General features: G+C 33.7%; 1 pseudogene; it reads left to right on the forward strand.

Annotated features, from left to right (window-relative positions):
- The first annotated feature begins 2783 nt into the window (after positions 1–2783).
- On the forward strand, positions 2784–25027 carry LOC114734509 ((3S,6E)-nerolidol synthase 1-like; annotated as a pseudogene).
- The last annotated feature ends 547 nt before the right edge of the window (positions 25028–25574 follow it).

Raw genomic sequence — 25574 nt, forward strand, 5'->3', positions numbered from 1 at the left:
AGTAAGGGCCAAAAATGGAAATTATGCCTGAAAATACCAGAAAAATCCCAGAAAATGAGAAATGGTAGGTCAAGGCCCGAACACTTCATAAAAATTTTAAAAAAATAGGAATAAGGTTCAGAGGCCTGTATGAGGCTAAAAATGACAAAAATGCCCTTGGAAGGAAATTGTGGAATTCCCAGGGTTTTGACTGACTTTGAATATTATTAAAAATAAATTATTTAAAGTATAGGGATGCCTCAAATAATTGGAAAAAGATGAGAGAAAATACTTGAGAATTATCACAAGTTTTAAAAATAATTTTGTCCCCAGAAAGCAAAGAGGTTGGCTTTAATGGAATTTAAAGTCTATTTATACACTATCCGAGGAAAGTTAAAGTCAAAGGTCTAGAGGTTGACTTTGGACTTAAGAAAAATTAGAAGAATTTCCTGTGATGAATAAATAGTATTGGTACCTAGAGACAGATTCTCGGAGCCGTAGACCGGTAGAAATAATTCAGTCAAGTTCACTCCGAAATAAATATTATTAATTGTTTAATTATTTTAATAGAAGAACAAGGGAAGAACATCACTCCCTCTTTAGGCATGATATATAATGCCATGTGGATTTATTTGAGGTGAGAAAATGACACTAGAACATATCCCAATGGTCTCGAGTAAGTTAGGGCCTGAAAAAGTACCTTATAGGTGTAGAATGATAAGATAGGTGGAGGAATACCTAACAGCTATATTTTGCACAAATTTTATATTAATTTCCTCCCTATTTTTATGCCAAAACTATGAAGGAATATGGAGGAGGCAAGTGTGCAACTAGATGGGAAAAGAAGGTATTCTGTGTACAGTTGGATGCAAGACACCTGTACGGTCAGATGCAAGACACATGTACGGTTAGATTAAAAGCATGTGAATTGATGATGTAAGCATGATGTCATCATGATGAGGTAAGCATGATGTCATAAGACACTTGTCACCATAAGATTAAAAGAGAAAAGGACGGTCCAGATCAAGCCACATATTTTTAAGATCAATGGCCCAGATTTAGTCTTGTTTTCTATAAATACCCCCTCCCCACCCCTCATTTTCGTGCAAGCCATGGAACCTATGGGGAAAATCTTGCAAAATAGTTTCTAGAGAGAGAAAGAAGAATGAGAAAGAAAGGCCAAGTGGTCATATGCAAGATCAAGCTCTAAAACAAGATATGTCCATGATTTTTGATGTAGTTTGCACTACCCTTGTTGTTATTGAGCTTGGTTATGAATTTTAATGATTTTTAGTAGCTTGGAACCCTGGGGGAGGTGCTTCACGAAATTATTAAGAATAGGGGAAGATGAAATTGATGTCAAAATAATGTTCAAAGGCTTGAAAGGAACACGAATCAAGTGGTTTTATGTTAAAATTGGTTGAACTTCATGATTGTGTAACTTAAGGAAATTTTGGCCAGACCTGGTTCTTATTCCTAGGATGTGATTTTGATGATTTTGATGCTTCCAATGTGTTTAAAATGAAAAATTTTATAGGGATAAGATGAGAGAATGAAGTTGGAAGTATTGGAATCAAAACTAGCAATTAAGTGGCAGATTTCATTTTTGGCCTAGGACCAGGGGAAGGAGTTGGATTTTGATAAATCTAAGATCATATTTGAATTTCTTGGATAAAATTGTGTAGGATTGGCCTAAGGAAACAATTTTTACAAAGCTAGAACACTACATTATAAATTAAGAAAAAAGGGTTTAAGTTTAAGGACATAAGTCTTCCACATTGTGTGATTCTTGGTCCTAATGAGTAATGTGACCCTTGTGGTTGTGATTAGGATCTTGAGGCATCCAAGAGAAGGTTTGGATGTGGTTGGGCAAGCAACCTTAATGGTTGGAAGCAAAAGGGAGTAAGGAGAAAGTTTAAAGACATAAGGTAGCAAATTTTACCCTACTCTTATGTGCTTGGCATTTGTTTGCATGTATGACATATTCTATGTTATATGGTTTTTTGAACTCATGCATTGTGATTATGAATATGTTTGAAATGTGTCATAGGCTTATGTGTTTTATGGTTAATGCATGATGATTGCCAAACATGTCATTATGTTATAAAGATGTTAAATTGCAAGCATGTTATAAATTCCAAGCTTGCTATGGATGTTTGGGTGGTTATTGTTTGCTTCTAAAATTCTCCCGAATCTCATCCCCTCCAAACTAACCATTTAGGTCAAGTAAGATGGACAATGATTGCATGAAGGAAAGCATGATAGGCAAGGAGAAGAAAGTGGAGAATTATTGATGTTAATGATTGGTTAAGGATTTATATATAATTCTCCTATTATGTAAATTATGTATATGAATGCCAATGATGCAATGTATTTGTTTAGAATGTTTATGGCATGAATGAAAAGGTATAAGAATGAATGGGAAAGAATAAAGCCAAGCTATGCATGCCAAAACAATAAAAAGGAATTCAAGCAAGAATTGTCTAATGGATAAAACGTAGGTTCTAGAGCAGTCAACTTCCAGCTCCAGTTTAACCTATCAAATGTATGAGTTAAGTCATGAAACTTGGCAGACATATTATACACATCCCAAGCTTTAAATAGGTAGATTATCTCAATTGGATGTGTACACTAAGATATATGAATTTTTAAAGTTAGACCAAAAATCTGGAACTTAATCAATGAATAGTAACCTGAGAACCAATTGTAAATCTTCAATCTACGGGCTTCTTTCGTGATTTGCTTGAACCATAACGCTTCCGAACACATACTCTGAGAGGCTAAAGGAAGGATGTTTCATAAACATGGAAGGAGAAGAAGAACTTGATGAAGTTGGGAACTTCACTTACCATCTTCTCCACACAAGCATGCTAAGATCCCATGACCCTTATGAAGCTAAATGTTATAGCAAGTACCCCGAAGCACCCAAATCAAAAAGTTTGTCAAGGTTCACATCTAGAAGTATTTTATTTCCAAATTCCCAAATTGGCAAAGCATGGTTGAGTCCTTTGCAAAAGTTATCCAAAATCAATACCCAAACGGTCAACTCCATTCATTTGAAGGAGATATATGCAGTGTCCAAGTGAGTTACTTCACTCTCATACGTATTTGATCATTCTACAACTTGCCATACTATGGTTATCATACACTCTATCAAATCCTAGATATAAGAATTAGTTAGGGTATTGTTTTAGTTTTAAATATAAGACTCCAACTCACGTTACCTTCCCAATTTATAATTTTTTTTCTAAAGCTATCCCTATATATTAATTGCACATATAAAAAGGACCTTCATTAGTAAGGTAATGATCAAGGAAGTATTTTAAGAAAACCAACAAGCATTACTTTCAAATAACTAATTTAACTGATTTTTTTAATATCAGTAAAATATTTATTTAGTTCTTATATTTAGAATCAAAAGTAGTAGCTTATATATCAAGATTAACACTTCTTGAGTGACAACTAACCTAATGAGATTATACATATATAGGTGGTGGAAAGAGCTAGGTTTAGCCAAGGACTTGAAGTTTGCAAGAGATAAACCAATCATGTGGTACATGTGGCCCATGGCATGCATCACACATCCGTGCTTTTCTGAAGAAAGGATTGAGATCACAAAGCCGATATCTCTTCTATACATAATTGATGATATATTTGACATTTATGGAAGCATGGATGAACTGATTCTCTTTGTGGATGCCGTAAACAGGTTGGTTAATAGCTTCCTTCACAAGTTTATTTTGGCAAAGATCATAAAAACTTGTTCATTGTCCCTAACATAATAAATTCTGTGAAATTCGCACATGGGATTTGGGAGCAACAGAGAAACTACCATATTGCATGAAAGCGTGCATCAAGGCTCTCTATGATATTACCAATAAATTTGCCATTAAAGTCCAAAACAAAAATGGGTGGAACCCTATAAAAACGTTAATCAAATCGGCAATCAATTAAATTAAGTTCTTGTTTTGGTTTATATAAAGAAATGAGCTTTTTTTAAAAAGAAAAAGTTGATTATGTACTGACTTTTACAATGGGTAAGACTGTGCAATTCATTTTTGGAGGAATCAAAATGGTTTAATTCGGGGAATTTACCAAATTCTGAGGAGTACTTGAAGAATGGGATAGTGAGCGCAGGAGTTCATATGTGCCTTGTTCATACTTTCTTCATGTTAGGTGAAGGCATTACCAATGAAACTGTGGCTCTCATGGATGACTTTCCAACACTGATGTTCTCCACATCCGCAATTGTTAGACTTTGTAATGACTTGCAAGGTGCAAGGGTACGTTGAAATTAATAATTATTAAAGATTTTTGTGTAAAAGGAGTATATTTATTTATCGGATCATCACTTATTACTCCCTCATGTTTTAAACATATGAGTTAGATAATTAATTAATAATAATTAATAAAATTAGTTAAGTTAGTTATTTATTAAAAAATATGTCACTTTTCTTAAAATACTTTTGATTTAATCACTTTTATTTGATAGAAATCCCCTTTTAATATGTGGAATAATAGGTATAGTTTAGGAAGAAAATTATAAATTTAAAACAAAAAATGGAAGTTACAGTGGCAGAAAGATAGATTTGAGGTGTCAGATGTCCCTTATTTTTTCCCCCACTTTCGAAATATTTGTTCTTTTTTTTAATGACTAGATTGTACATAAATTATCACAAAAATAAAAAGATTGTACAAAAAATTAGAGATTTTTTGATATCTTATTAGCCAAAAAAATGGTGCAGATTTGAATATTTTACGATTTTTCAAAGCAAAAAACTCAAAAATTATGGTTTTTTAAAATTTAGATGCAATATTTTTGAAAAATTGTAAAAAAAAAAATTAAGATTGCACATTTTTTTTACTCATAAGATATCAAAATGTCACTCATTTAATGTAGAATCTCATGATAAAAAAAACAAGAAAAAATTTGGGAAGCTTGAGAAAAATAAGAGGCAATAGAGGTAGCAGTTGAGAGGTGAGGGCTAGCGGAGAGGAATGTCTCCATTTAATTTCCACTCCACTTTCTCTCCATTTACTATTTTTACCATTGGTTTGACATCCAATGGTTGAAATTTAATATATCATAACAATATTATTATAACATTAAATAAACAACAAATATATATAAGCAGCCAAAAATTAATATGCATACATTACTTCAATAGATTTTTCTTAAAATATTTCAAAAATTTTTTTTTATCCTGTGCTATCTGATTATATTAATATCATAATATTTATTTATATATGGGTTAACGTTATTTATATATTTTTATTATTTAATATTATAATAATATTGTTATAATATATTAAATCTCAAACATTGGATATTCACCCAATTGTAAAGATAATAAACGGAGGGAAGTGGAGAGAAAGCTAAATGTAAACATTCTTTTCTCAATTGCACCCCAGATGCCAAAAGAATAGGGTTTACCCATTTGACATTTTGGACTACAAAATTGGAAATAAACAAACAAACTTGAATTTGATTGATGCAGGATGATAATAAAGCAGATAATGATGGCTCCTATTTGATTTGTTACCTGAAGGACCACCTAAAACATCCTACCTTTAACCTCTTAGAGTACATGTTTGGAAATGTTATAGTTTGAGCGATTCACAAAACAAGCCCGTAGATTGGAAATTTGCCATTGATTCTCGGGTTACTGTTTACTGGTTAAATTCCAGATTTTCAGTCTAACTTTGAGAGGGCATAACTCTTAGTACACACATCCGTTTTAAGTGATCCACCACTTGTTTTAAAGCTTAAGATGTGTACTTTAATCATGTCAAATTTCATGCCCTAACTCATTCATTTGATAGATCAAACTGATGTTAGAAACTGACTGCTCTAGGACCTATGTTTTATCCATCAAACAATTCTTACTCTAATTCTCCTTTCATTTGAACATGCAACAACTAGCTTTATGGATTCCCATTCATTTATATACTTTGATTTGCATGCCATTACATTATACATTAAACATTACATCACATTTCATGCTTGACATATCCACAATTAATTACATAATTAGTGATGTCAATCATTGCATTGAATCGCATGTAAATTCTCCACTTTCTTTGCTTCCATCTTTTTGCTCTTCTTCATGCACGCCTTCTCTTTATCATTTGACCTACTATGGTTGGTTAAGAGAGGGTAAGATTTGGGAGAATCTCAGTAGCAAACAATAACCACCCAAACATACATGGTAAGCTTGGCATTTATAACATGTTTGCAACTTAACATCTCTATAATATAGTGACATGTTTAGTAATCATCATGCATTAGCCATAAAATACATAGGCCTATGATACATTTCAAACATATTCACAATCACCATGCTTGAGTTTATAAAAGCATATAAACACAGAACATGTCATATATGTAAGCAAATACCAAGCACATAAGAGTAGGGTAAAGTTTGCTACCTTGTGTCATTAAGCTTTCTTCTTACTCCCTTTTGCTTCCAACCATTAAGGTTACTTGCTCAACCACATCCAAACCTTCTCTTAGATGCCTCAAGGTCATAATCATAGCCACAAGGGTCACATTACTCATTAGGACCAAGAATTACATAACATGGAAGATTTATGTCCTTAAACTTAATCCCTTTTTCCTTAATTTATAATGTAGTGTTCAAGCTTTATAAAAGTTGTTTCGTTAGGCCAATCCTGCACAGTTTTACCCAAGGAATCCAAATATGAACTTAGGTTCATCAAAATCCAATTCCTTCCCTTGGTTCCAGGCCAAAATTGAAATCTGCTACTTAATTTTCAGTTTTGATTCCAATGCTTCCAACTTCATTCTTTCATCTTATCCCTACACAATTTTTCATTTTAAATACATTGAAAGCATCAAAATCATCAAAATCACATTCTAGGCACAAGACTCAGGCCTGACCAAAACATTTCCTGTGGTTACACAGTCATGAAATTCAACCAATTTCAGCATAAAACCACTTGATTCGTGTTCCTTTCAAGCCTTCAAACATTATTCTAACATCAATTTCATCTTCCGCTATCCTTAAAAATTTCATGCATCATCCCCTAGGGTTTCAAGCTCTCAAAAATCATTAAAATCCATAACCAAGCTCAACAACAATAAGGGCAGTGAAAACTACATCAAAAACCATGAACATACCTTATTTTAGAGCTTGATCTTGCATGAGACCACTTGGCCTTTCTTTCTCCCTCTTTTTTCTCTCTCTAGAAACTATTTTTCCAGAGCTTCCCCAAGGTTTCCATGAGGCTAGGATGAAAATGAGGGAGAGGAGGGGGTATTTATGGAAAACAAGACTGAATCTCGGCTGTTGATCTTAAAAATCTATGGCTTGATCGGACTGGCCATTTTCTCTTTTAATCTTATGGTGACAAGTGTCCCATGACATCATACTTACATCATCTTGATGACATCTTGCTTATATCATCAATCCACATGCCTTTAATCCGATCATAAACATGTCTTGCATCCAGCTGTGCACGTAATGCCTTCTTTTCCCATCTAACCGTACACTTATCTCCTCCATATTCCTTCATCATTAAGGCATTAAAATAGGAAGGAAATTAATATAAAATTCGTGCAAAATACAATCTTTAGACATTCCTCCACCTATCTTGCCATTCTACACCGTATAGGGTCTTTTTTCGGGCCCTGACTTACCCGGGACCATTGAGACATATTTTGGCACCATTTTCTCACCTCAAATAAATTCACATGGCATTATATAACATGTCTAAAGAGAGAGTGATGCCCTTCCCTTGATCTTCTATTAAAATAATTAAAATAATTGACAATATTTATTTCAGAGTGATTTTGACTGAATTTTTTCTACCAGTCCACAACTCCGAGAATCTATCTCTAGGTACCAATACTATTTATTCATCACGGAGAATTCCTCTAATTTTTCTTAAGTCAAAAGTCAACATCTAGACATTTGACTTTGAATTTTCTCGAATATTATGTAAATAGGCTTTAAATTCCATTAAAGCCAACCTCTTCGCTTTTTGAAGACGGAATTATTTTTAAAACTTGTGATAATTGCTCGTGTATTTTTTTTCATTTTCTTCCAATTATCTGAGGCCTCCCTATACTTTAAATATTTCCTTTTTGAAAATCTTCAAAATCAGTCAAAACCCTGGGAATTCTACAATTTCCTTCCAGGGGTATTTTCATTATGTTTTGCCTCATACGGGCCTCTGGACCCTATTCCTATTTTTCTAGAATTTTTTTTTTGAAGTATTCAAGTCTTAACCTATCATTTCCCATTTTCAGGGATTTTCCTGGGATTTTCGGGCATAATTTTTATTTTTGCCCTTAAAAACCCAAAACTTTACAAAATTATGATTTTGCCCCTGGTTTGGTTTAACCTCAACATTCACCTCATTGAGGCTTTCAACATAACCTTTGGCCTACATTTATCTCTATTTCTCATTCCTGGGACTCGAGACTTCACTAGAGTCTCTAACTTTCTCTTTTCTCATTCCCAAAAAACTTTCTCTTTGTGATTTAGTCCCTAAAAATCTCTCTGTCCTTCTAGGGAATCTTTGGGACCTCTGCCAAAAAGGATCTAATAGCCTGCCCAATTCAAGCTAATTTCAGTACTTTTAGGCTCAAAATTCGGGATATGACACCACCCAGGAGTTTCTGTTGACCAGGCAAAGAGAACATATCAAACACAAGATCTCTAATGCGTGGAAATGTCTCAACAAGGAATGTTTGACTCTAGCAAATGCATTTCCCTCTTCTTTTGCGACAATTTGCCTAAATGCTACCAGAATGATCCCATAGTGTACAGTGATGACAAATATAACCCCTCGAGGCTAGAACAGCATGTAAAATCCTTGCTCTATAGTGACGGTCTCGGAAAGAATAATGTATATTAAGATCATGCCTGTGAATTGTAGAATTTGAGACTGTACATCGTTTAATTTCCCTCAAGTTTTCTAAAGTCTCTGCAATAACATTATTCCTTTTACATTTTGAAGTCATTATGCACCCTAATGTAATGTTTACCATTACTACTAATTTAACCTGGCTTGGATCTAAGTTAATTGATAATGTGTCTTTCACTCGTTCAATCTGGATTCTAAATCCTCAAATCAATTATATGTGTATGCAATTGGCCTGGCCACACCATACACAAAATTAAATAAAATGCAGTAATAACGAAAAAGATACTATCTCTCATGTCGTATTATAAGAGATATATAACTAATTTATCAAAATTAAAAAAATTAGTTAAGTTAGTTATTTGTAATAAATAAGTAATATCTTATATCATTTTTATACAACTTCAACAACACTTCAGCAACACTACTTTTATATTAGCTATGCGGTGTGACGCCAACAGAACAGACCAATCCAGAGGAAAAGGTTAATAAAACTTAATTAGCCTTCTCTTCCTTCATGCAGGTGCTTCTTTGTTTCCTTAGCTTCTCCTCCTTAGTTTTTAGTCCAAATTCTGTATTTCAAAGAAGCTCTGGGTGTGGAGAATAACTTATAGCCTTAGGTAGTAGTTATGGCGAAAAAAATGTTGAAAATGGCTTGTAGCTTGCTTTATCTTTCTAAATTCAAGAAATTTTCCTAAAGGCTCACATCCTCTCATTGAAGGTAATATTCTACAAGACATGATGGACACTAAATATGAGCATATTTTCTAATAAAAATTTGAATCTTAGTTCTCTGTATTGTGAGAAACTAATTCATTTGACTAAATTACTTTCCTCTTGCTGCCATTACCTTCTTCCCCTCATTGGCCCTTCCGTTTGGTTTGGCCCTTTTAGCATAAAAAATGGGTATTATCTTCGCCCAATAAAATTTAGGTTCTATAATTAATTATTTCAGGTATGTTTTGGGCAAAATTTTTTTAGTAATTCTAACTAATAAAAGTAACATAATTGTCCCAAAGATTTCTTCCCTTTATCAACTAATTTCATTCTCCTTCTTGGTCTAATTTTAGCGCTCAATGATATTGGCCATGGTAGGAACCAGGAAGAAATTAATTGTTCTTAAGCCCAATATATATAATTTTTTAACAAAATGGGAAGATCGTAAATAAAAACCTTATAAAATATAAAATTGTGCTTTAAGTTCTTGAATTAAAAAAATTGTTGTCAAGGACCAGATCTTAAATATGAATTAACAAGTATTGTGTAAAAGACCAAATTGCCTTCCATCATTTCCAACTGCAGATTTATTATTTGAAATACACTTGTAGTTTATAATACTGTACTTGTTATTTAATAGTACGGACTTGTTATTTGCAATACTTAACTTATAATTTTTAATATTAATTATACTTTTTATTCTTAATAGTTCACTTGTTATTTTTAACAGGAGGGTAATTTGGTTATTTACACAATACTCGCTAATTCATATTTAAGATATAGTTCTTGGCAGCAATTTTTTAATTCAAAAACCCAAGCGTAATGTTAATTTTTTTCTGGGTTTTTATTTGCAGTTTTCCCTAACTAAATTCCATTTCTTTTTAGAAAATTTTATTTTCCTAATAATTTAGCCCAAACTTATCATAATTGTTCGAGACAAATATTTAATAACTCAAAGCCTTTTTTCCTCCTTTGGGTCATGTAAATTGTTGGCCCAATTAATGTTTTGATATGATACCATTTATATATTTTGCTTTAGGTATTTTCCGCCCTTTAAAAAAAAAATTAGGGGAGCCGGTACTAACAGTATGGGATTATAAGTATGATCAAATCTACATGATCTCCCACTAATCGGAGAACTTCCTTGCGATTAGGCCACGAAGCTGTTGGCGGTATTTCTGTCGCTTAAAACCTCCTAAAGGCCTTACAAAAAATGTGACATTTTTCATATGGGTTTTGGCTATTTTCCTGGCTTTGGCCTTGGTGCTTTCCTACCAGTTTTTTTATTAGCAGTGAACCCACAACACTTGAACATTTCACTTAACAATAACTTTTAAGGACTCAGCACTTTAATAGCTGCATTGGCCCCATACTCTTGAATTTGCGTTATCTCTTCTATTGTCCTATATATATAACTCTCGAATTATTGCTTTGAAAATTATGTGATGTTACATAATTTGACATTATCCTTGCCTTAACTCTGCGTGAAAATCAATGGTAGTTAGGATACGTAACGAATTAGGATACGTTTTCTGATCATGTTCTTAATGTTGTTCGTTAATTGGGTTTGGTTTTGTTTCTTTCTTAATTTCTATTGATTTGATTCATATTTAGATCAAGTTTCAACGAATTCTTTTATAGTACGAAAAATGTCTTACACACCATTCTTAGCTGTACCAATTTTCCCTCGCATGATGAAAATGGGCTGCAAAGAAATGCGTGCATTTGACTTAAGTTTGTCATACCACAAATTAGTTATACAAAACTCAAGATCACTCAATACACTTCACATCACATAGAGTTTTTTAATTCCTGGGAATATAAATAACAAATATTATGAATATAAATAAAATATATTTCAGACATAATAAATAAAATATAATATATTTGGATATAGATCAAAGTATGAATATTAAGGATATCAATTATTCAAATATTATAAATTCTAGTTCCTAAATATAAGAGCTAGATAATTAATTTGTACAAATTTTAAAAAAAACTAGTTAAATTATAGTTATTTGCAATAAATGTGTATTGGTTTTCTTAAAATAATTTTTTTTATTCATTTGCATTAGATACATTGCTCTTGATGGAAAATGCCATTAACATGTAAAATTAATAGAGAGAATTTAGAAAATAAACTTATAAATTTAAAAGAGAAAGTGAATTAATATATTATATTTAGTATCAAAGCAAATTCACTCTAGTTTTTAATAATTAATACAAGGCAATTGTAACGCATTCTTGTATATCAAAGAATGTGTTAAATTGACAAAATTTTTTGATTTTACCTTTATGGAAGTTTTCTTTCTGTCTCTCTCCAGATTTACAAAAAATGCTCATATTTCTCCTTTCTTTCACTCTTTTTAATGAGAATTAAATAAGGAATATAAGTGACATACATTTTTTTTTTGAGCACTGAATAATACTTCTATTAAAAGACGAAAGAGAGTACAACCTCTAAGCAAGAAACCAAAAAGAGAAACAGTAACGAAACTGAAAAGGACCAAGACGTCCAAGCATAATTGCAGTAAAAGAGAGAACTATACTCAACAATAAAAGAATCAGCCTATGCCAGTCCTATTGTGTACTTCAGCCTGTAAAATCTCAATGTCCTGTAACATCAAGAAATTCAGAGAGGGTGGTGGCCTGAATAGCCATCCTTGCGGTACCAGCCCCCTCATAACATTAGCTGCCACACAGTCTGCAGCTTTATTGCCCGTCCGAGCAACAAGAGAAATATCCCAATATCTACACTCTTCCGACTTCAGAATATGCAAGCACTTTTGCACAATATCTACACTACCCCATTCACAGCCATCCGCATTTGCTATCTTTAGTCTGTCAAAAAGACCCTGACAATCTGTTTCCACAGTCACCTTATTACCACCCCATAGATCACGACAATTAAGAGCCTCAAGCATAGCATAGCACTCAGCTTGGAATGCAGACTCAGCATCAATCAACTTGCCTATTCCTCCCAAAAACCTTCCTTCCCAGTCTCTACCCACTACCCCAATCGCTGCCTTCATAGAGTTTTTACAGAAAGCAGCACTACATTTACCTTCACATCTCCCCACTCAGGTCTCTCCCACTTCAGCTTTCGATCACAGCTGTGGTTTACCATAGAGATTCGACCCCTTCTTTCACCTGCATCCCAGTAGTCCCTCACTAACCTCATAGCACCAGTAACGCAGAAAAAGGCATCTACATCAATGTGTTCATACAGGAATTTACACCTGGAGTTCCAAATTCCCCAGCATATGCAAGCGAAAAGAGCTAGAGCAAAGTCATCAGGACCTTCCTTCAACATCATCCACTCCTCCAGCCACTTGTCAAACCTTCCCACCTTATATCTATCGAACCTCAGTGAAAGAGGAGACCCAAACCAACACTGAGATGCCCAAGGACAAAAGAATAGCAAATGCTCCACTGTTTCTGCCTCTACCTTGCAAATCTCACAAATCGGATTATTAGCACACTTCCTCTTGAACAGAGCATCCTTTGTTGCCAAAGCCCCATTTACTGCCCTCCAAAGAAAATTATTAACCTTTGGAGGGACTCTAATCCTCCATATTCCATCCCAAAATAGCTTAGAAGGCCGAAAAGAGCTACTGGGACCAACTTGATCCTTTCTTCTCTCCTTCTCCCAAGCTACCTTATATCCGAGCTTAACCGCATACTCTCCATCTCTGCTCTTTAACCAAACAATTTTGTCAGCAGATTGAATTAGAGGGAGCCGCACTTTACTAATCTTCTCCCTGTCATCCTCGTCTAACCATCCATTTCCATCCTCTAAACTCCACTCACCATTTCTGATCAAGTCTTTAACATATAACTCCTTCATTTCTTCGCTCAAATTTCTGCTTTTCAACTTAAAGTCATCACAAGCAGGCAACCATTTATCAGTAAAGATCTTGATCTTCTCGCCGTTTCCTACTTTCCAACACAAATCATTTATTAGCAGTTCTCTTCCTTCTAAAATGCTAATCCACCCCCAAGATGCCTTGCTACCTCTCTTCGCGTGCAGAAAGTCGTCATCAGGAAAATAAAGACCCTTGAATATCCTACACCAAAGAGCCTCTGGATCTTGAATCAATCTCCAGGCTGTCTTAGCCAAAAGGGCCTTGTTGAATAATTCAAGATCTCTAAAGCCCATACCTCCTTCCCCTTTAGAGCTACTCAGAGATTGCCAAGCCTTCCAATGTATACGCCTCTCACTCCCTTTCTGTCCCCACCAGAACCTTGACACCATACCATCTAGCTCTGCACAGACCTTCTTAGGGAACTTGAAGCATGACATTGGAAAGATTGGAATGGCATTTGCAACAGCTTTAACCAAGACCTCCCTACCTGAAAAAGTAAGGAGCTTTTGCTTCCACCCCTGTAGTTTCATCCCCATTTTGCACTTAACAAAGGCTAAAGCATCTGATTTTGCCTTTCCCCAAATCATCAGCATACCCAGATATTTGCCTGGGTTATCAGTGTCCCTAATCCCCAGAACTTCAAACACTGTTGCCTTAGCCTCGGTACTTGCATTCTTTGAAAAGAAAATGCATGACTTGTCAAAGTTCACAGCCTGACCAGAAGCACTGCAGTAGCAATCAATAATCCTCTTCAAAACTCTACAATTTTGCCGCCTTGCATTGATGAAAAAGAGAGCATCGTCTGCAAAGAAGCAATGTGACAAAATCGGACATCTTCTAGCTAGTCTGATTCCCCTTAACCTTTTGTGATCCACATGCCACTGAATCATCTTTGACAACACATCAGCTGCAATGATAAACAAGTAAGGGGATAAAGGGTCACCTTGCCTAATACCCCTTGACATGCCCAAGTCTGCAACCTTCCTTCCTGCCACTACCAAATTCAAGCTAGCCGAGGAGATACACTCCATTACCCATCCAATCCACCTTTCCCCAAAGCCCATCCTCCTCATGACCTCCTTTATAAATTTCCACTCAAGCCTATCATAGGCTTTATTCATATCTATCTTTATTGCTATTTCTACCTTTCCTCCTTTCTTCTTGTTTTTCAGGTAATGGTAGGCTTCATGAGCAACCAATATATTATCTTGAATTAGTCTTCCAGCCACGAAAGCCCTCTGGTTTTCTGAAATCACTTTCATCATAATAGGCCTCAATCTATTGGCTAAAATCTTGGATATTATCTTATAGACAAAATTGCACAAGCCAATAGGTCTATACTGGCCAACCTGTTCAGCATTCACCACTTTAGGAATTAAAACTACATTGGTAGTATTTATGGGGCCCAAGCTAACACCGTTCTGGAAAAAATCTACCACCATCTCTATTACCTCTTTACTAATCTCCCCCCAAGCTGTCTGATAAAAAATTCCAGAAAAACCGTCGGGCCCCGGAGCTTTCATTCCATTCAACTGAAAAGCTGCAATCTTTATTTCTTCAACTGTTACCATTCTTTCTAAAGCCAAACTATCTGCATCATCAACATTTTTGTTAACAAAACTCAGCACCTCCTCCATTCCTCCTCTTCCATCAGTCGCAAATAACTCAGAGTAAAAGTTGATAAAAGCTTGATTAATGTCCTCCTGCCTTACCAACCAATCACCATTATCATCTCTTAACTTGCACACTTTATTCCTCACCCTTCTCTGCACGGTACTGGAGTGAAAGAATCTAGTGTTTCTGTCACCATCGTTAAGCCAGCTTACTCTGGACCTCTGCCACCAATACTTCTCTTCCCGGTCCCAAGCTTCTTCAATTTGTCTAGTGATTTCTTCCATTCTAGCCTTCCTTTCTTCATTCAAGATGCCCTTATTGCAGTCACCGAGTTTCTTAGTCAGTTCCTCCACTAATTTCTTCGCATTCGGAAAAGTTACTCTTCCCCACTTAACCAGCTCTTTCCTGCACTTCAAAAGTCTACACAGAATTTCGTAGACCTTATTCTCTGCATCCCCTCCACCAATCCTCCATCCCCTCCTTACTACTGAAAGAAACTCTTCATGTTCTGCCCAGAATACCTCAAATCTGAACGGTTTAGGCACCCTTTCGTATTTAAAATCACAGTTCAACAGAAGCACGTGATGGTCAGATCCAACTGGCTCAATGTGAGTCACCGTAGCATATTGAAACTCATCTATAAATTCATAGTTTGCCACAGCTCTATCCAGACGTTCCTTCACATGATCATCCCCCATCCTTTTATTACACCAAGTGTAGGAAGACCCCTTAAACCCCACATCTACCAACTGGCAATCAGACAGCATTCTTTGAAAATTCAAGATTCTTCTAACATCTGCAGGCCTGCATCCCCACTTCTCATCAATAGAAGCAATGTCATTAAAGTCACCAATACAGAGCCACGGGCCATTAATGTTGTCAGCAATGTTCCTGAGTTTGTTCCACACTGCTAATTTCTCCTCCACTGTTGGAGCCCCATACACAAAGGTAATGAACTTAGGAGCTTTAATAGTAGTAGAGGTAACACTCACATGGATCAGATTCTTCGAATTGTACCAAACGTTAATCACCACTTCCTTCTGCCACCACAAGGCCAATCCTCCACTCCTCCCTCTTGGCCCAACATAAAATTCCTCATCCAACTGACACCTATTTCTCAACCTCTGCATCTTTCCATCCTTCATTCTTGTTTCCATTAGGAAGACAATTGAGGGCTTGTTCTTGAAACACTCCTCCCTAAACTTTCTAACTGTCAGAGCCCTTCCTAAGCCCTGACAGTTCCATGATAATAACATCATTGCCTCTTGGTGGCTGTTAAAGGACAGCCACCACAACCCTCATTAATCTCCTTCAGCAAACCCCCACTTACCTCCTCTCCACTCCCTACTTCCTCCTTACTTCTCGCCATATTCCCCTTACTATCACTACTGATGCCTCCCTTCCTTCTAGCCCCTCTCCTTATCCTCCCTTTTAGAACCCGCACACATCTCCTGCCCTCATTCCTCCGTATAGATTCAATGGGTGAATTTTCACAATTTTCTACTACATTAAAATCAATCCTTCTCTTCTTAATCTCCTCTCTCTCACTGTCTTCCTCCAACGGCCTCTTCAGCTTTACTTTCTTAAGACCTGCTACAACCTCAGACATTGGAGATTGAGTACCATATATCACAATGGCCTTTGATAAGTCTTCCCTCTTCACCAATGGAGACTTGACCTCCTTATCATTAACCAGAGGAGTTTCCACCGCAGGTTCAATCCTTTTGTTACTTTTTGCAACTTCACTACTCTTCTCATTAATAGAAACATCGTTTTCCACCTCCCCTTCCCTTATTATTGTTCCCTCCTTCAAAGCCTCCTCTACACGATCACTCTTAGCAGGTCTCACATTAGTTTTCGCTACACCTCCCCTGATTACATCTTCACTTCTTCCAGCATTTCTCACATCAGCATCCTTCCCCTTCTCTGAACACTCCATCCAATCACTCCTACAGCATCTCACAGTATTCTCAATTGGTCTAGCAGCTTGAGTACTCAACCATCCTCCATATTTCAATTCAGCCTCAGACTCCTCATCCTCCACATACGTACAATTCCTCTTATCGTGCCCAATTCTTCCACACTTATAGCAGAAATTCTGCAACCTCTCATATCTAGCCTTGACCCACACTGGATCCTTATTTGGTCTTGGAGTCCACATTCCAGTAATCAGTGGCTTTCTTAAATCAATAACCACTCGAGCACGTAAGAAGCTCCGTATCAACAGATTATTCCTCCGAGGATTCTCCACCATTACCACCTCACCGATCATCGATCCCAATGTGACTGCGTTTTCCTCATCTATTGCTCCCAACAGCATATCTTGAAACTGAATCCAGAAAGGACAGTAATGGAAGTCGACCTCCTTATAGATTGTAAATTCCTGCCACAACTGAACATTCAGCAAGATTCCTTGGATTGACCATGGCCTCCCTCTCAAGATCCTCAAATAGTCATCATGTCTTCTAAATTCAAAGATAAAAGCGTTCCGATCTGCATCTATTATCTCTAGATCTGAAGTCCTCTCAAGGTTCCAACCCTTGCGAATCATCTGAATCGTGACCAAGCGATTAAGGTGCCTATCGGTCATCAATTTCCCTACCAGCACACCACCACACACCTTCCTCTGATTGTTATTCCGCCAAGTCAAGTTCACAGCCAACTCTTCCTTCTGATTGCAACTTCTCGAACCTCGGAGAAATTCCCTTGAACTTCCTTCCATTTCCTTCGAAACTCCACCTTATGCCTTCTGAACCTCACCACTTCAGGACTATCACGATGCGTTATAGCCTGAAACTCTCTTTACCTCCGTCGCAGTGGGCAGCGAAGGGCTCTCACAACTACGACGATAACCGTCGAAAAAACCACCTCTCACTCGGGAGAGAGAAAACTCCCACAGAGGAGAGAAAAAGGTTCTCAGCTTAACGTATAACTTATAAGTGACATACATTTATAATCAAAACTTCCCGTACAAATGACTTACATTTAGGACTAAAACTTTTTCCTTGCAAATGACTTACATTATATAAAGAATGATAATTGAGTCAAACGAAAAATAATTATTCACTCCGTAATCAAATATAAGCGCCAAGGATGATAGTTTCGCCAATTATTTCTAATGGAGAGTCTGATATATGGCTATATAAGGCTATAATTTTTGTGAAGACAACCTTAAATATTCATGTAGTCCTGTTTATAAATTACTTTTCATATATTTTGCCATAATAAAAAAAAGTTAAACCTCATTAATTTTGCCTTAAACCTAATCAACTTTTTAATAAAATTTTCAAAATAATATTCTGCACAATAATAAATAAAAAATAAAATAATACATTCATGCTGAAAATTTAATAATGTAACTTATAAATAGAATTAAAAAAAAAAATTCTCTCTTTTTACCTTATAAATAGGACTAAAGAAGTATTAGAAAAGTTTGCACTTTTTTGCCATCAGGGAAAGTTAGCAAGATTATTCATTATTCAATTGAGTTCCACAGTACTTAAATTTAACTTGTTAATATCAAAATGGCAAAATTTTGTCATTAATCATTTTAGCAACAAAATTAAATTAGTGATTATCTTTTTTGCTGTGGAATTTGCATGTTTTTGTTGCTAAATTTTGCTACTAATTTGTTTTTTTTTTTTGCACTGTTATAGAATGTAGTTTGAAAATTATTTGAGGAAGTTGTTAAAAGCATGTTTAGATGTGCTTGAATCTATTATCAAAGTAGAGTTTAACATTTTTTACATTTTTAATTCACTCTGAAATTCATACTATTTGTAAACTTGGTTAAATTCACAAGTTAATTCTGCGAGTCTATCATTTTTATTGAGGGGAGTGAGTGAAACATATGTTAAGTAGAACTTAGTTTATAGAATATATAGAGGGACCCAATTCAAAAAATAATAAAACCAAAAGATACAAAATTCTATGTTGATTATGATAAATCATGAATATTGATAGATTTAATTTCAATAATTTGACATTTCCTCATGATATTTCTTTAATTTTAAAGGTATGTTTTATCCATGAATTTCCTATGAACTTTTGCTTTGAACATTTTATTTTTTACGTTATAATATAATTGCCTTTTGTTTTTTAAAGAAATTCAGTAACTTGAAATTAAAATATATTTGAATCAAATTGTTGTCATTTTTTTATTTCAATCATTCAATGATACATCTTTAATAACCGTTTATTGATAAAGGGAAATTGCTAAATTCTCAAAAATTCACGATTCAAGTTTATATAATTGTCATAAGTTTGTTTAAACTCGTGCATTTAACCATCTTACTTGAATATGTGGTTTTAAAATTACTCTCTTGATTGGTTTTCTTTTTTTCGTAAGTCACATCTTACTATATTACAAGTCAATGAATGTGATGCTGATTACAATTTTTTAATATTGTCTCTATTTAAAACGTCATTAGTTGCACATTTTATTGCTTTTTTGGATGTAATTGATTGATTGATGATGGTATTAAATATAGGTAAACTTAAAATTTTATAACCACAATTCTTTGATTTTGATTAGATAGTTAGAACGGGTCAAGGAAATCTAGATATTTGACAATTCAATTTTAATATGCACCGTATGAGTCATCACGAAATGAAAACCATGAAAATCATTTTCCATAGTAACTTACTTCAAAGTGATCATATAGTACATACGACAATACGAGGTTGCATGCCGCCGAAGGCTTCTTTATAATTATGTTATAAATAACTAATTTACGAATAACAAACAATTAATTAAAATTAATTAAAAGTAATAAATAAGTTATAAATGTACTTTTGTCTTCAAATATGTGCTTAGAATGAATGAGAAAAAGAAAGAAAGATCATGTATATGGAAATGTGATAAGAACATGACAAAGAAGAGAGAATAAATAATTAAGAGCAAAATTAAAAAAATATTAAATATTAAGACAAACCCCATACTAAGGCTTATAAAATGAAATGAACCACATCCCTTCCAAAATATAAGCTTATAAATAGGACCTATTATTGCATTAATTTCACGTGCCTCATACAAACGTGAATTGTTCTTGTTTTTACTAAAATCTAATAATTAGAGAGCTTGTATAATGAGGTCATGTGGACCTTATTTTATTGTTAAATCTAATTTTTCTCATTAAATGTATACGAAAACACCATTATTTTTCTTCGACATTTACACTTATTAGATGGTTAACCACTCTTTATAGTAATAAATTGGCTTTTGTAATGTATTATTCCTCTAGTCCTACTACTCTGTTCCTATATGTGGGCAAAGATTCTCTCCACTTCCCTTTCCCTCAATTTTCATCCCCCTCCATCTCAGCTATTAAAATTGAAATTATGATCCATATTTCATATTTTAGAAAATAATTTTATTATTGTTTTGAATTATACTGGCTAAAATCTAGTAGTTTAATTTTATTTCTTTGTTTTTAAAAAACTTTAACATTTATTCATAATTTTATAAAATATGAAATCTTGAACTTTAAAATTTCAATCTGATCATTAAGATGAGAGGCGGATGAAAATAGAAGGAAGGAAAGTGGAGGGACCCCCTCTCCCCCTATTATATGCCAGTTACTTGTAAGAGAAAAATTTGTTGCTAAATATAAATAACTTGTATAGTAACTAATAATCTTTTTCTAATTTAACTCTTATTAAATACAATAAAAAAATAGGTGATAGAAAATACACAATAATTTTTTCGGTGGCCTTTCTTTATCAAACGCAGTGCGCAGACGTGGAATATTGAATCAATTTAATGCGTTTCTCTGTATGCCATGGTCGTCGTAGGTTCAGGCTTAAAATGGTTCCTTTAAAAACACCGAATCAAGAAAGAAACAGAACAGAGGTAATAGTTGATTTATTCTTTTTTCTCTTAAACATAAGAACAAATATATCAAATAAAATCAAGTTTATTAATATGATTATTAAGTTGGGTTGGCATGAATGGTAGGAACACTCGTCAACTAAGTAAGCAGTGGAAGTTTGAATCCCAACTCATGTCTGTAACAATTTAATTGAAAGGGGTCCCACATTCGCTATAACTACTCCCCATTGTTAGTTGGGAAGGGTCTACCCTTTATCTTTGCTACTGTGGCGTAGTTAAAGGGTTAGCTACATAATTAATTTGAATATATTAAAAATATTTATTAAATTAGTTGTTTGTAACAAATATATATTAGCTTCTATAAACTACCATATTTAATGATGTGTATTGGAAATACTTTCTAGTGAGAACACCTTGCAATTAATGGGAATATTTTGAAGAAAAAATTATAAATTTGCGAAACACAAAGTAGATTAGGGTCTTATGTTTAGAACTAAATCTAACTTTCAACTAGCTCCTAAAATATATATATTAATGACCATAGGTAGTACATCTTTTGAGTCGTATATAAACAATGTAACTCTTTGTTCCCCCTCAATTTTAGGCATTCTTAATTAGGGCTCATACTAGTATCAGTAAAAGGCTTCACAAAATTAAACTTGGTAGTCCCTAAACTTTGCATCTATCTTTAAGTTGGTCTATGTAGTTTGATACATAAGCAGCTCACTCTCTCTCTCTCTCTCTCTCTCTCTCTCTCTCTCTCTCTCTCTCTCTCTCTCTCTGTTTTTTTTTTTATCCTGACCTTAAGGAGCTCTCTGTACCTACATCCGTTTGTTAGTTAGTTTATCCTCAAAATTCTCCATCATTCTAAAATTATCCTCTGGCCTAGTTACCTTATCTAGTCAATGTATACATATATAATTTGTGGCAATATTACTAATTGATTATTAGTTTAGGTTGATAAACTTTTTCTTATTCAAATGAATTAGTAGTTGGCAAAACATGTGATAGGTTTAAATATGATGCCACATGTTTAGGTAAAAAAAGAGTAAGGGTAATTGCCTCACATTTTTAAACTCTGGGGATAGAAACCGAGGAAGAAGTTCGAGAAATATGAATGAATAACTTTTTCTTATAAAATGATATAATATCTTACTTAATCAATCAAGTTTCGGAGAAATGCTGATATATTCTCTGAGTCACATCATCTGAACAACCCCTATATCATGAAAATACAACAATTCAAGTGATTTTAATCCTAGTTAGCTGTCAGGCCAAAAAAAAGAAATCCTTGGTGAAAAGGAGGAGGTGAGTGTGGAGACAGGAGGGAGCTGTGGGTAAATAAGGAACAAGAAAAAATGGTGAAGATGAGCAGTGGGAGTGGTGAGGTGTAACGGTGTGAGAAAAAAAAAGAGAGAGAAAATGAAAAAAAAGGAGGGAAATTAAAAAAGAAAATTTTTTACCTCACTTGTGGGATCTCCTATAGCGATATGTGTATTTTTTTTTTTTAAAAAAAAAAGACCTTCTGTACAGCAAGTGAGATAAGGAGATATGTGTGTGTGTATATATTAAAAAAAAAAAGACATTCTATGGTGTTTTCTTGAGAAAGCATTACAACAAGTAAAAGACCTTCTATGGTGTTTTCTTAAGAAAGCACTACAACAAGTAGGATACAGCAAATATGAATATTTTTTAAAAAAGAAAAAAGATCTTGTGTAGCGCTTTGTTGAGAAAGCACTACAGGAAGCACCACACTAGCTGTAGCACTTTCTTAGAAAATGCTACATAATATGCATTTTTAATAAATTAATGAGTACTAATTGTAGCGTTTTGTTTAATAAATGCTACAAAACAGGTGTTACAAATCAAATATTTTGTAATAGTGTCACTTCCTATGTTGTTCACACAAACTAAGAAAAACCCTAAATTTTGCTAATTCTTTGTTAATATTTAACAATTTTCAACTTTGTTCTTATTTCATATATATTATATCTCATGAAAACAATGCTAAAAAGATAAAATTATATTGTACATTCATACAAAAGATATTTTTTTTAATCTGTTTTATAAATAGGATTTATAGAAGTATATGATTTCTCTTCTCATATAGAAGTATATGATTTCTCTTCTCATATATGTTTTATAAATAGGAGCTTTCTAATTATGTTTCTTACTTGAGACTTTCTAGCAATTCTCCCTAATTCTTTTTTAAAAAAATCAAAGACGTCAATTATGGGAATACAATTGATCTAGCAAAAGGTGAATCTCCCCGGTGCTGTTGGTTTCAATGTCCATATCAAGATTGTTGAGATATTATGCCTCATTGGCTGTCAAAGTTTAATTTGTTTTCTGGTATTTAGCCATTTAGCCAGTTTGCTTTCTGATTTTGTGGGATATTTGGAGTTCAGTTTTGTTTCAAAGATCTTTCTTCTCGTTTTTGTTTTCAGTTTTCTTTCTAAAACTTTCAATGATGAACATATATTGTTCTTACAATGATATGTTGGTTGAAGATATTACCAATGAAACTGTGGCTCTCATGGATGACTTTCCAACACTGATATCCTCAACATCCAAAATTGTTAGACTTTGTAATGACTTGCAAGGTGCAAAGGTACGTTGAAATTAATAATTATTAAAGATTTTTGTGTAAAAGGAGTGCATTTATTTATGGTATCATCACTTATTACTCCCTTAGGTTTTAAATATGAGTTAAATAATTAATTTATAGTAATTAATGAAATTATTCAAGTTAGTTATTTATTAAAAAATATGTCAGTTTTCTTAAAATACCTTTTATTTAATCATTTTTATTTGATAGAAATCCCCTTTTAATATGCGGAATAATAGGGATAGTTTAGGAAGAAAATTATAAATTTAAAACACAAAATGGAAGTTATAGTGGCAGAAAGATAGATTTGGGGTGTCAGATGTCCCTTATGTTTTCCCCCACTTTTGAACTATTTTTTCTTTTTTTTTTTTATGACTGGATTGTACATAAAATTATCACAAAAAAAAGATTGTACATAAAATTAGAGATTTTTTTATATCTTATAAGTGAAAAATGGTGCAGATTTAAATATTTTATGATTTTTCAAATAAAAAAACTCAAAAATTGTGTTTTTTTAAAATTTAGATGCAATATTTTTGGAAAATTGTAAACACAATTAAGATTGCACATTTTTTTTACTCATAAGATATTAAAATATCATGCTTTTAATGTAGAATCTAATGATAAAAAGAAATGAAAAAAATTTGCGAAGCAAGAGAAAAATAAGAGGCAATAGAGGCAGTAGTTGAGAGGTGAGGGCTGGTAGAGAGAAATGTCTCCATTTAATTCTCTCTCCACTTCCTCTCCATTTACTATTTTTACCGTTGGATTGACATCCAATGGTTGAAATTTAATATATTATAACAGCATTATTATAATATTAATTAAATAACAAATATATAAGCAGTCAGAAATTAATATGCATACATTACTTCTATAGATTTTTTCTTAAAATATTTTATAATTTTTTTTTGTTTTTCATTCTGTACCGTCTGATTATAATAATATCATAATATTTATTTATATACAGGTTAAATTTATTTTATATATTTTTTATTATTTAATGTTATAATAATATTGTTATAATATATTAAATCTCAACCATTAGATATTAACCCAATGGTAAAGATAATAAATAGAGGGAAGTGGAGAGAAGGCTAAATGTAAACATTCTTTTCCAAATTGACCCCCAAATCCCAAAAGGATAGGGTTTACCCTTTTGACATTTTGGACCACGAAATTGGAAATAAACAAACAAGCTTGAATTTGATTGATGCAGGATGATAATAAAGTAGATATGATGGCTCCTATCTGAATTGTTACCTGAAGGACCACCCCGGAGTTTCTGTTGACCAGGCAAGAGAACATATCAATCAAAAGATCTCAAATGCGTGGAAATGTCTCAACAAGGAATGTTTCACTCCAGCAAATTCATTTCCCTCTTCTTTTGCTACAATTTGAGTAAATGCTGCCAGAATGATCCCTATAGTGTACAGTGATGACAAATATAAGCACTGAAGGCCAGAACAGCATGTAAAATCCTTGCTCTATAGTGACGGTCTCGGAAAGAATAATGTATATTAAGATCATGTCCGTGAATTGTAGAATTTAAGACTGTATATCGTTTAATTTCCCTCAAGTTTTCTAAAGTCTCTGCAATAACATTATTCCTTTTACATTTTGAAGCCATTATGCACCCTAACGTAATGTTTACCATTACTATTAATTTAACCTGGCTTGGATCTAAGTTAATTGATGATGTGTCTTTCAATCGTTCAATCAGGATTCTAAATCCTCAAATCAATTATACATGTACGCAATTGGCCTGGCCACACAATATACAAAATTAAATAAAGCACAGTAACAACGTAAAAGATACTACCTCTCATGTCGTATTATGAGAGATATATAACTAATTTATCAAAATTTAAAAAATTAGTTAAGTTAGTTATTTGTAATAAATAAGTAATATCTTAGGGGGTGTTTAGATTGAACCAAACCATGGTTTGAATAATGACTTATGGAGAATAGATTTTTGGGAAAATAAATTTTGCGAAGAATAGATTTTGTGAAAAAATGATTCTGAAAAAGTGAGAGTGTTTAGATAGCTGTTCAGAAACACTTTTTACAT

Source organism: Neltuma alba, unplaced genomic scaffold (genome assembly GCF_004799145.2).
Source record: "Neltuma alba isolate B1F8T4 unplaced genomic scaffold, ASM479914v2 tig00013107_pilon, whole genome shotgun sequence".
In the NCBI taxonomy this organism is placed as follows: domain Eukaryota; kingdom Viridiplantae; phylum Streptophyta; class Magnoliopsida; order Fabales; family Fabaceae; genus Neltuma; species Neltuma alba.